Below are 12216 nucleotides of genomic sequence, written 5' to 3'. Positions count from 1 at the left end.
TTCATTTCCTTGTATTTTGAAACTTAATTATCCAGGAGAACCACAGAATATTTACCTGAAAGTACCAAGTAGCCCAAATCCACAGATTAAGAAATTCTCCATTACCATTTTTGCGTACGTAAACCTCCATTATCGCCTTCTCTCATTTTTTTTTTTTGTGCTAACCTTTTCATTTTCACTCCTCCAGATGCACACTGAGGTGTGTGTGTGTGTGTGTGTGTGTGTGTGTGAATCTCACTTTGGCTGTGTGCATTTGTGTGTGTGTGTGTGAGAGAGAAAGCCAGTCCCTGATTAGTCCCTTCATGTGTGATTAATGACATTTGCTTAAACAGGATGTCTCATTTACTGTCTGATTGCATCAGATCATAATATTCATTTATTCATAAAAATCTGCAACATCTTTGAGTTCATAATCAGTGAACATGAATAAAAACACAGTTTTAGAACTTGCACATCACACATCTCTCTCTGGAACTGAAACCAGTGAGAGTGACAGTAAACATAGAGCAACAGATATTAATTAAAGGCATACAGCTCACTTGCATTATGCTTATATTTTACTATTATCCTGAATGCTATATATTATAATGTGTATAATATTATATAATTTTTCATATTTTAATTCACAGATTCCCAAATTTAGTTTTTTCAACTGAACCAATTCGACCTATAATATTACATTGGTCTACCCACATTTTAATGAATGATTAGAATACATTTGCGCATTCAAGAGTTTCAAGAGATTTTCTTCAACCTATTCAATTATCTCACAAAGTTTCAGGGGTTTCGCGGACCCAAGTTTGGGAAACCATGTTTTAATATTTGTAATCTATTATCATAAATATTATAATAATATATTATAATTTTTCTTGAACACCCCCATCTGCTGTTGGTCATCAAACAGATAGTCACGCCCCAAACTCATGCCATTGTTTGCTATGTTTCACTGCTAGAGATACTCAAACAATTTCACAATGTGCCATATTATATATATATATATATATATATATATATATATATATATATATATATATATATATATATATATATATATATATATATATATATATATATTAAATAAAAAAAAACACAAACCTACTTTAATGATTTACAGTGTTAGATTTAGTTTATGTACAATGTTATTTTAAATGTATCTTTCCACAAAAGGCTATTATTTTTTTAAAATAAAATTTTCATGAAATATTCATTAAATTTAATAACTAAATAAATCAATTATTCAATTAATCCTTCTAAATTTTTCTTATAATTTCTTTGGGCTAGTTTAGAGCCTTAAACTAGTTTAAAGAGTGCCATTGTATGTAGACTTTTTTGTAATGATTTATATCGATTTAAAGCTTTTTAACATCAAAAACTTGAACGTTAAAATTATCTATGCTTTCTCCTTTTTCGTTTTTAATCTTACAAAAATGTTAATGTCGCTTGGCAGTGGAACAAATGCATTGGTATCCACTCTAATTAACGAACTAATAATGGACTTAATGGTTTAAAGATGATTGAACAACAGACAAGCTCATCAAACACACAGTAACCCATCAAAACTGAGTTTTTGAGTATTTATAATAACCAGGAGGTCAATGAGCTGTAGTTTTTTTTTTTTTTTTTATCCCCAATGACAGCTGTTCTTAAGGACCATTCGGCAACCAAGGACGGTACAAACGTTCTTCAAATTTTGGCCCTTGAGTTTGAGCCCCTCAGGCAGGGTGAGGAGCCCACGCACAAAGTCCTTCATTTTTAATACAGTCCAACTGTAGAAACCCCAGCAGGCAGAATGACATCAACATCTGCAAACCTCCTGCGGGACACGAGTGCCCGCTGGCACGTGAGATGCTGTTAAAGAAAGGGTGAATGGATGAATTTAAAAACGCTGACTTTTTGAACATCTCTCTTTTGAAGATTTGCGATATGTGTGTGTCTCTCTCAGGGGAAGTGTGGCCTGTCAGGTCCGTCCTGCTATTGTGTCAGTGTATATGAGGAGAAAAAGTGATAAAGTGTCTTTTGTGTCTCTGTGTCAATCTCTCTATGGCAGTGACCCTTGGCTGGCCTCCCCTGCACAGATCTGGCAGGTATACGTGCATTACCTGCAAAGGATGGACCTGAGCTGTGTGTGTGGCACTCTGAGATGGCATTCGCTGGTTCTACACGGCACACAAGCCATTCGCAGGGTCAAGGGCTACACGTCGCATCCCCTCGAGCTGCAGGTACGCACTGTGGGGTCAAAGGAAAACACACTGGTCCGGGTAGTGAGCTCTCATGGGAAATTATGTGACCTTTTTTCCTGCAATGGGAGGTTGATGAAAAGTAATGAGATGGCAAGTATATAAGATGACTAGGTTATGTATATTTTATTTCTAATTTGAATATGATTTTAAAAAGTTAAACTAATTAACTACATTTCTTTCTGCGATTTAAGATATTTTTTCAGTTTTATGCTTTCCCTGGGAATCGAACCCATGAAGCCATGTTGCTAGTGTTTTGCTCTGCTGTAGGAACTACAGAAATATACATACAGTACACTGTAAAAAATGACTGTGAGTTTAACGGTAAAACACTGTAAAAATGCTACAGTAAAAACCTGTTAAATGGTTTACAGTAAATTCCCCTACTATCTACAGTGAAAAACTTGTATTGGACTTTACATGTAATTTTATACATTTACATTTTAAAACATCAAAACAAATATTAATTTGTTGTAATAAACTATAGTTTTTCAATATTTATTATTATTTACATATGCTGTACAGTACTATTCAAAAGTTTTATTCATAATTATTCATTATGATTTTTAAGTAATTTTAAAATGTTTTTGAAAGATGTAGGATTATTTGATGAATAGAAAGTAAAAAGAAAGTCTTTGAATCTATTTGAAATTGTAAAAAAAATGTATACTTCTTCCTTTTTTAAAAATCAATTTAATGCATCCTTGCTGCATAAAAGTATTAAAGTAAATAAAAAAATCTCACTAACCCCAAACTTTTGAAAAGTACTGTAAATAAGCATAGAAAGGTTTATGCATTATAGTCACAAATCCATTTCTCTATAGAAAAAATGTATGTGGCTTGAACCTTGTTGTACTCTATTGATGTAGTTTGCTTACTCACCTTAGAGATTACAGGCTGTCGGCATGTGATGCACAGCAGCCAGGAGGCATCTAGCTGCTGAGTGTCCATATCGACTACACTGAGGTAAAAGAAACTGCTTTCAGGGCACAGAGCCCTCAGGCCCACGCAGACATATTGAACTCCCTGTGCAGGAAGAGCAAATATTTCACCTGGATCCACCTGGAACACACAAATCTAATGATCACAGAGCTTCTGGCATCAACCAAAGAAAAAAGAAAACTCAGACAGCAAAAAAGCAACTTCAGGGAAACCCTTCTCTGCAGAACTTCAGAAAACATGAGGCTGCACCTGAAGCTCAATGTTAACTATTTTGCCTCATCATCTTTCTTGGCACCTGCTGTACAACTTTAGCACATGACCAATTAAACCACCAGTAAGGTCTCTACGAGCACACAGCGCTCTGTTGACATGGGAGCTGCTGTATTTGCTCTAATTGCATATTTCAGATAAAAGGAAATACCCATTTTGAGATTTATGATGCTCGTATAATCCACATATTCCAGTATTCTTTCATTTTATGTATTAATTAGCATTTTTGCTTTCTTTGCTGCGGTGTGCTGAAAACAGGAAGTTAATGATACTGCTGCAGCCAAATGTTTTATTTTTTTCATCCTTTTAATGCCTTGCTCACACAACTTTAACTGCATCTACATTTTTATACTCGACTATTTGCCTTGCAGTCCTTTAAAGTGGCAACTGACAGATAATCAGCAAATATATAGGCTAAAGAGGCTTAACAAACAGGCATGCTAAAAACCTTCCCGGAGGAATCGGCTCAAATCCAGTTCCTGTAAAATCACTGATGGACTGAAAAAATAATACATACATTACTTTCTGCAAATAATATAGACTGTTTAACATACAGAAACACAATACATTTTAAATTAATAGTTATAATAGTTATATACAGCACTGCAATGATTTGTAGTTTAGGATTATTTAATGCTAAAACATTATGGCTTCCAAATTTAATATTGAATGGTTATAATTATTATTTTATATAATTAATTAAATACGACCTTCAGATACTGCTTTGGTAAAAAAGCGTGAAGTCAGTGCCATTGATTTAAACCTCACATTTTTATTTCAGTTATTTTACGGTATGTCTATGTGCTTGAATCTCCCCAGGCATTTGAAATCAGTGTTCCTATAAATGGAGGGAAGAGCAGCAATAAGAAAATATGTTTCACAAACCCCTACTCTTCCTCCAGAGTATTCAATTTGCACACAGATCTCCCAGACCTGCTTCAGTTTAAAGAGGAGTAATTTCAGGTTAGAGAACCCGAAGCTAATTCTTGTTCTCTCAACAGACCTCAGACTTTTGTCTGGAGGCCTTGCTGTTTAACACTGAAAAAGAACCATATTTTTGAAAGCCCATTCACCAGAAAGGTGTCTAGAGCCCAGAGGAGAAGAATCTTGACATGCCTCTGTCTAGGAATCAATTTGTGTCTGTCTAAACTGTCATTCTTAGACAAGTTTCACAGTGTGTGAAGTTCTCTGTACAGTACATTGGAGAACTCAATTTGTGCCCTGGCTCCTATCGCAATGCCGGTCCCCTGAGGAACCAATAAAGCTGCGGTCCAAAAAAAAATGGATCAAAAAGACAGAGATTCTCACAGTTGGCTTGGGAACGTCAATATCTCTCACCTTGAGGGCTCGGAATGATGCGTGTAGGTCTTACAGCTCTACGTTAGACTTCAATTAAAAGCTGTTAATTGATTAGGTGATCGATACACAACCGTTGGCTATTACTCCAGATGGAGACAGAGAACATTAATTAGCCACAGGGACCGAGAGTCTCAGATATTTTACTGTGGCTTTGGGGGCCACAAAGTAATTTTTCCTGATCATCATTTTGAACAGAAATGGTGTAAAACAGAACGGTGTATAATGTTAATTTCATCATTCAGTGCTCTCTTTGATCGCTATATGGTTTAGTGAGTTTCACATCCCATATCTGGGAAAAAAAATAGCGAAACAATGTGAAATATGCAAGTGACAGTATTGAACACAACGGATTAATGACACATCGGTGTCAAAAAAGAAAAAGCGATGAGACTCATAAAGAAAGGAAATGGCCTGTTCCATTTTCTTGCTAGTCAACACGGCTTCAATTATCTTCGCCCGGGATTTATGCCGTCTATATTTTTGAAAAATGTAGAGATGTTGCTTTTTTTCTGTCTTTGAGAAATAACAACTGTGTCACTGTAAAATAGGCGCAGAGCCAATAGACAGTGGAAGAATCGATATGACCATGCTTTTGAGGAGATTATGAACTAAATCCTCAGCTGTGTTCCATATGTCTTAGTCAGCCATTACAGATAATGTATAAAGATGAAGAGAGAGCAATTTCTCTACTCTTCCTCTAAGCATTGGAGTCCAATTACATTTAAAACCATATGACAGAAGATTTGCAGTATAGTCGTATAGACCACATTTCTAATTTTATGGTACTTTTGTATACTTTGAAACTAACTGCATGGGAAAAAAAACTAAAGTGCAATTATTCCATGGAAGAAAGAAAGTGATAAAGGTTTAGAACGACATGAGCCTGAGTAAATTATGACAGAAGTGTCATATTGGTGAACTTTTCCTTGAAATGATTCTTTTAAAACAATGATTTTACAATTGAATAAAATGGGTCGTACTTGACGTACTGTATTTGATTAAGGGATTCTCGCCACATTGACTGAAGAATAGAGCCAGCCTTGTTATTGTTAACTAAAACTTAATGAAAAACTATTTTTGGGAAATGAAATAAAGCTGTAAAAAATATACATATTAGACGAATATATATATATATATATATATATAGATGAACAACTTAAAGCTAAATAGTATTTTCAACAATTTATAAAAGTGACAAAAGCACACAAAATTAATTACTAAAATAAATATGATTTTTTAAATGTGTGACTAAATTCTACACACACAAACACACACACACACACATATAGTGTTGAAATAACACTGTACAGAATTTACAGACTTAATTAAAGAAAGGAAATGACAAGAGCACAAAAAAAGCTTGTAGTTTCTTAAGGAACCCTTTATACAAAAAGCTTTTTTGTTGTTGTTGTTTTTGATCTGGTTATGGCTGAAAACAGTTTTTCGATGCCTAAACTTTCTCTAGTTTCATTGATTTCGATATTGAAAAGTTTTTTTTCAGTCAGAACCATCTGAAAAATCAATGACATACAGGATAAGAACGAGGACTCTTACTGTGTTAGGGTCCAATACAGATAACACAACACCATCACCCTGCATTACAGCTGCTGCTTTTGCCCACAAACAGACCATAAACCAGCAGATCGATCCAGATTTACTCATATCATGGACATGTGTTTTAGCTTATACAATGTGATAAACTGATCCAAATAAGATATCTAGTAAAGTACAGATCAAACATACGCTTTATATAAATGCAGACAGAAAGTAAGATTAACTTCATCCAGCTCATCGAATACACAGAGTAAAACATCTCTCACGTGTTCTGGAGTAAAGCTACCCTGCGGGGCTGAAGGCTGAAACCGAGAAGAGATTCCTAGTAGGGCTGATTCTCATATCCGTGCTCTTGATGTGTGTATTTATCGTTACGCTGAAGCCCTGCTGTGATGTGTCATTAGCAGCAGAGAGTGGATGGCCACTTGCCCAAGAATTCAGCTCTAGATCTTCTAAAAGTGAGACGTGTTGTATGACCAATCATTTTATTTTATTAAGTGTTCAGAGTACTACGTTTGCACTCACTGATGATGGAGTGCTTCATTTGAGGGAAGAAAACACAGTCATCCTTCATTCTTTGTACTGTATTTTTGACTAGCATCAATAAAAACGGCTCTGGTTTGTGAGTATGATACTTTGTATCGATGACATGCTGTGCTTTGAGTTTTTGCGTATGCATGTTTGCAGTAGCTGTGAAGGGTTTCCATTAACATCCGTGGACTAATCTCCTGGCTCCTATTAGAGCTACAGCTGTCTGAGTCTGACAAAAACCAACGAACCGGTGCAGACATGGAAGACAGGAGGAAAATAAGAGAGGACCATAAAAGAGTACATGAAATATACTGTGGGCTGTGAAATCTGAGACCACATAGAAAATAGAAAATCTTGAATTTATATAATCTCATTCGAAAACTGATTGTTTTCTTTAAAAATTTGAACCTCTGGTCTCCACAGAAATATTTGTCAAGAGAATGGCAAAGAAACTGTCTTTTGTACATATATATGGACCAAAATGAACTCAAAAAGACTTATAAATGAATCAGTCCATCGCTTCACTCCATATTCATTTATGTGTAACCCACACATTCGACTATCATGTTATAATCACTTATTGTGTATGTCTTTTGATAACTATGGGATAGCTTAAGGATACACAGTCATATCTAGTATCTATGTAATTGAATCTGCTTGCTTTAAGTTGTCCTGACAATCATTTATTGGTCAAATGTGTCATATTCTTGTTATAGGAATCATGTCCAAAATTAGACCCTGCAAGAGCAGGAAAATTCAGACCACATGCTTGGTAAGATAAACATATGATTTATGATGCTCCCAAGCCAAGACAATATCTGATTGGTCAAGACAACATTTGAGGTGTGGCCAACAGGCCAGTTTAAATACTCAGGACACCATAAAATCTTGCTTTTAGTCTCTAGCTATGCTTCTGCTATTAGTCATGCCTGCTTTTAGCTTTGCTTCTTAGCTTTAGCTTTTAGCCATGCTGTTTGTCATCACTGTTCTTTGAGCGTGGTTGCAGCGTGCTTCAGCCTGCACGCCTGCTGCTACATAGCCATAACTTTATTTCTTTTCCGTTTGAGAGTTTCATGTTCTGAGTTAAGTTTTGTAACGCCGTCTGACCTCATCTGCGCGTTCAACTTCAACCAGCCACACAACTCCATCTTCAGCCAACGCCCAAACACGGGTTTCCCAAGACTTCCAGCCAATCAGCGACAACAAAGGGACACCTTCAGGCAATGTACCTTCAGACATTTGTGCTGGTGTATCTAATATAATTTTAACCTCATTGAGGAACTCCATGCGAGGGTTAATTAAGTGATTGATGGCTGTTCATGTCTATGCAATTTAACGTATTGCTGTAAACTTGGGATACATATTTCCATTCTCTTAAACTCATCTTTCCCTAACGTTCGATCTTCCTGCAACTTCTGTGAATGTGTGAGTGTGTGCGTTTGTGTTAGATTAGTTTATATTTCCTAGATTTATCTAATAAAGCCATATTCATATTGAAAAGAGAAGTATCTTCTGTTTTGTGCTTACAAGTTAATGTCTTAAACTGCCGATCTTGTTACTGTGCTAATTGATAGTGTTTTCAATATACTTTGGATATTAATATCCAGCGCAGATTTGATGTTAAACGGCTCGTTTAGTGAATCGCAGGGCGTCTAAGTGATCAGCCGTGAAACAGTGATTCTGTTCAAATTTTCTTTAAAATCTTAAAGGGGGGGTGAAATGCTCGTTTTCACTCAATATCCTGTTAATCTTGAGTACCTATAGAGTAGTACTGCATTCTTCATTACTCCAAAAAGTCTTTAGTTTTATTATATTTATAAGAAAAAGATAGTCTGTACCATTTTTTCCCAGAAAAACACGAGCGGCTGGAGGCGTGACGTGTGGGCGGAGCTAAAGAATCACAAGCGCCAGTAGGCTTTTGCGTTGAGAGCATCTGGTAACTGTGACACTACCGTGAGGAAAAAAAACATCATCCAAAACAAACCATGGCTAACAGTCAGATTCAGCGTTTATTTATGATCCAGAATCAGATCCCGAGGCTGAAATTGAACAAGAGCAGCAGCAGCAATGACTACAGCAGGACGTCTCTATGTATTATGTATTGAAACTGTATATATTTGCTTAGCGGTTTTGGAAAATGACTAAGTTCCACTTTATGTCGTCTTTTTTTATTATTTTTTAAGGTGTACATGTGGAAAGTGCAGTTTGATGCCAACATCGCATGTTGTTTACTTGATGTGCTTACGCGCAGATAGCTAAGTTAACAACACAGAGATATTTGAAGCAGTTTTACTCACCGCCTGCGGTTCCAACACAAGATCGTGACGCTTTTTCGTTGGGACTGCATTATCCTTAAGAAATAAACGATATGCAAATCCAGTGTCAAACTGGGCCTTGTTTGTAAAACAAGCATCTTCGAAATGCAGGGAACAAACAAAAACACTTGCACAACTCCATTGATGCTCTGTAAAAATAAACTCCATCTACACTGGTCCCTTAATACTGTTTTTTTTTTTTTTTTTTTGGTAATCTGTGCAGGGTTGTCTTGCCCTGGCAACCTAAAACACACTTCTTTTGTGACATTTCGGTCTCTCACTCTGATCAGTGAATGTCTCTGCTGTGCTATACGGGAGCGCGCGCTCTTCCGGGAGAAGTGCCCTAGGACCCATATAAGGAAATTCCGCTCCATCTAACGTCACACAGACCCATACTCGAAAAAAACTTTCCGAAACTTGTGACAAACCAGGAGTTTTTTTGGAACAAAAAAACTCTTTCAAACGTACAACTTAATTTTTAAAACTTTGTCCATGTTTAGCATGGGAATCCAACTCTTTAACAGTGTAAAAAACTCAGTATGCATGAAATAGCATTTCACCCCCCCCCCCTTTAAATGATTCCCTTTGAGCTAAATTGACCTGTTTCCCTTACACGACAATTCAAATGTTTAGGGGCTGTAATTCACAAACCCCTAAAAAATGAATTACTTGAATACTTTATAAAAAAAAAGACAATTATTGAGAACCAAATCAGCATATTCAATTTCTGAAGGATTGTGTGACACTGGAATTGTGCCTTCAAAGGAATACATTAAATTTTGAAACATATTAAAATAGAAAACAGCTTTTTAAAATTCTTATAGTTCACAATATTACTGCTTTTATTGTATTTTGATCAAATAATTGTAGCATTCTTCCAAACTTTTGACTGGTAGTGCATATTTGTCTTTATAATTTTGCTCTGGTAATAGGGTTTAATTTTACTATGTATCATGGGCAAAATCCAGAGGCAACAGGGTTGCATGCAAAAGTTGTTACATTATTTTGTGAAATCGAGGCAGCTCAACTGCTGCTGTTATTAAAACAAATGGGGGATGAACCAAATAAGACACTGATAATTTTTCAATTAAGCTTTATCATTAAACTTTTTTCAGTCAAATGGTTATGCTGATAATGTAATTATTGCAAAAACTTCTAAGTAGAAACATTTTCACTGATTCTTTCAAACTTTTTAGACCCCACATTATGTATGTATGTGTTTGTGTGCAATTAATCTTCAGTTCAGATCAGGCCTTTCGGTGCAGCGATGTTCAGAGAGGACTGCACTGTCCACAGAATGTTGACACTGTTTGTAGAAGGTTTTTAATTTTTATTTTATTTTTATAGTGTATATGCATTTCTCCTCTCACACGCACACTCTCAGAATACACAGTCTCTGCAGAGGCAGCGCCTTGATGTTGTTAGGTTTTGCTCGGAGGGCTTTGCTCCTGCTTGCGTGTGAGCAGAAGGAGTAGGAAACACTATCAAATACCCAATGAAAATGTATCATCTTCCTCCGAGGTGCATCACGAGAGGAGCTTCGAGAGTCAGGCTGATTTTGCTCTCTGCGCTAGTGAACATACATCTGAGTGCTGGTGTGAAATAGTGTATTTTTGGTGAGTGAGAATGAGAGAAGGTTTGAAAGTGTGAGTTTGAGAAGACTTGAGCAGAGGGAGGGAGCGAGTGCTGATGGAGAGGTGTTGAGACGAAGGTTAAAGGGAGCAGCTCTCTGGTAGAGTGTAGGATTAAACTCTGTCTCTCTTTGGTAGAGAATAGATTATCTCAGCAGAAGTTAACGCAGTGGTGTCTTACTGAGAGATTTGGGTGAACATATGGAGTGTGTTTGTAACACGCATAAGTTTCCTCCCGTCGTTACCACTTCCACCTCTTTCTTGTGATTCTTACCGGCCTGTAGAGGGCAGCCCTTACCATGAGAGAGTGAAAGAGTTGGAAAGCAATAAAACAGATTGCCTGGAAACCACATATCTGATGGTGGGTTGGTGGATGTATCCACTCTGTCTTTTCTATGACACATGCTGTCCTCCACTCTCTTTTTCATTTGGGCTTTCCGAGGGATCAACTGCCTTCGACATTAGGAGAGCCTTTGTAGTGTTAGAGCTGTACTATTTTGATTCAAGTATATATTGTGGCTCTGGCTGAAAGGGACCATTGCCCAGGGCCAGCGACTGCCTGGGGCCTCAATTCCTGCAAATGAAAATGTTTGTGTTATCAATGTTTTTTTCATTGATATTATTTTGGCAGTGCATTATTTTTGGTGAATACTTTTATTTCTGACCTTCATACTTTTTCTCATATTTGAGATATTTTTCATAAATTTAACTTAACTTAATACACTGCAGATCCACATCATTTTGATTGGCTGTTGACAAGTGTATTTCTTAGCTTTTTATACATTTACAATTATAATATAAAACCTATAAGAATAAAAATATATTTTGTTTAAAATAATTGTTTTATATCAACTTTAAATTGTAATTGTGATGTCAATTTGCAAATATGAGAATAAGATTCTTAGTTTTTTTTATAAAAAAAGAGAGATAATCCTTTTTTTTTAATTTAGCAACTTCTTTTGTGTATTGTGTATATGTTTGAATAATGGTGGCTTTGGTGGGTCAGTTTTATGAAATATATTTTAAAATATAAAACTTTACAGGAAGTGTTTATATCTAATATTTTTGGTTTCTCTGTTGTACTATGTTGAGGTCATATTTCTCAAATTAAGTTTAAGTTTCATCAAAAGCAAATAGCTGCTTTGAACAACACACATTTAATTTTTGTTCCATTGGAAAACTTACATGTGTAATTCTCTCTATTTTTGAAAATATTACAAATATGACAAAACATGTAGATAATTGGTTTATTTCAGGTGGTATCAGGAGGTGAATTTTCTTTTTAAAAAACATAGCAGCGAAATGTGGACTAATAGTTCACCTTGAGAAAAGTCTTGTCTAGAAGCTGCAGCCTGACTTTATTTAACTTCTTTTTTT

The 12216-nt window shown here is 35.9% G+C and overlaps 1 pseudogene; it reads left to right on the top strand.

The window, feature by feature from the left end:
• Window positions 1–2219, top strand: part of LOC113077214 (nephrocystin-4-like) — a 49373-nt pseudogene extending 47154 nt beyond the window's left edge.
• Window positions 2220–12216: the final 9997 nt, after the last annotated feature.

This window comes from Carassius auratus, unplaced genomic scaffold (genome assembly GCF_003368295.1).
Source record: "Carassius auratus strain Wakin unplaced genomic scaffold, ASM336829v1 scaf_tig00021987, whole genome shotgun sequence".
Taxonomy (NCBI): Eukaryota; Metazoa; Chordata; class Actinopteri; order Cypriniformes; family Cyprinidae; genus Carassius; species Carassius auratus.
Note: the sequence above shows the minus strand (reverse complement) of the source record. Positions and strands in the feature narration are given on the sequence as shown.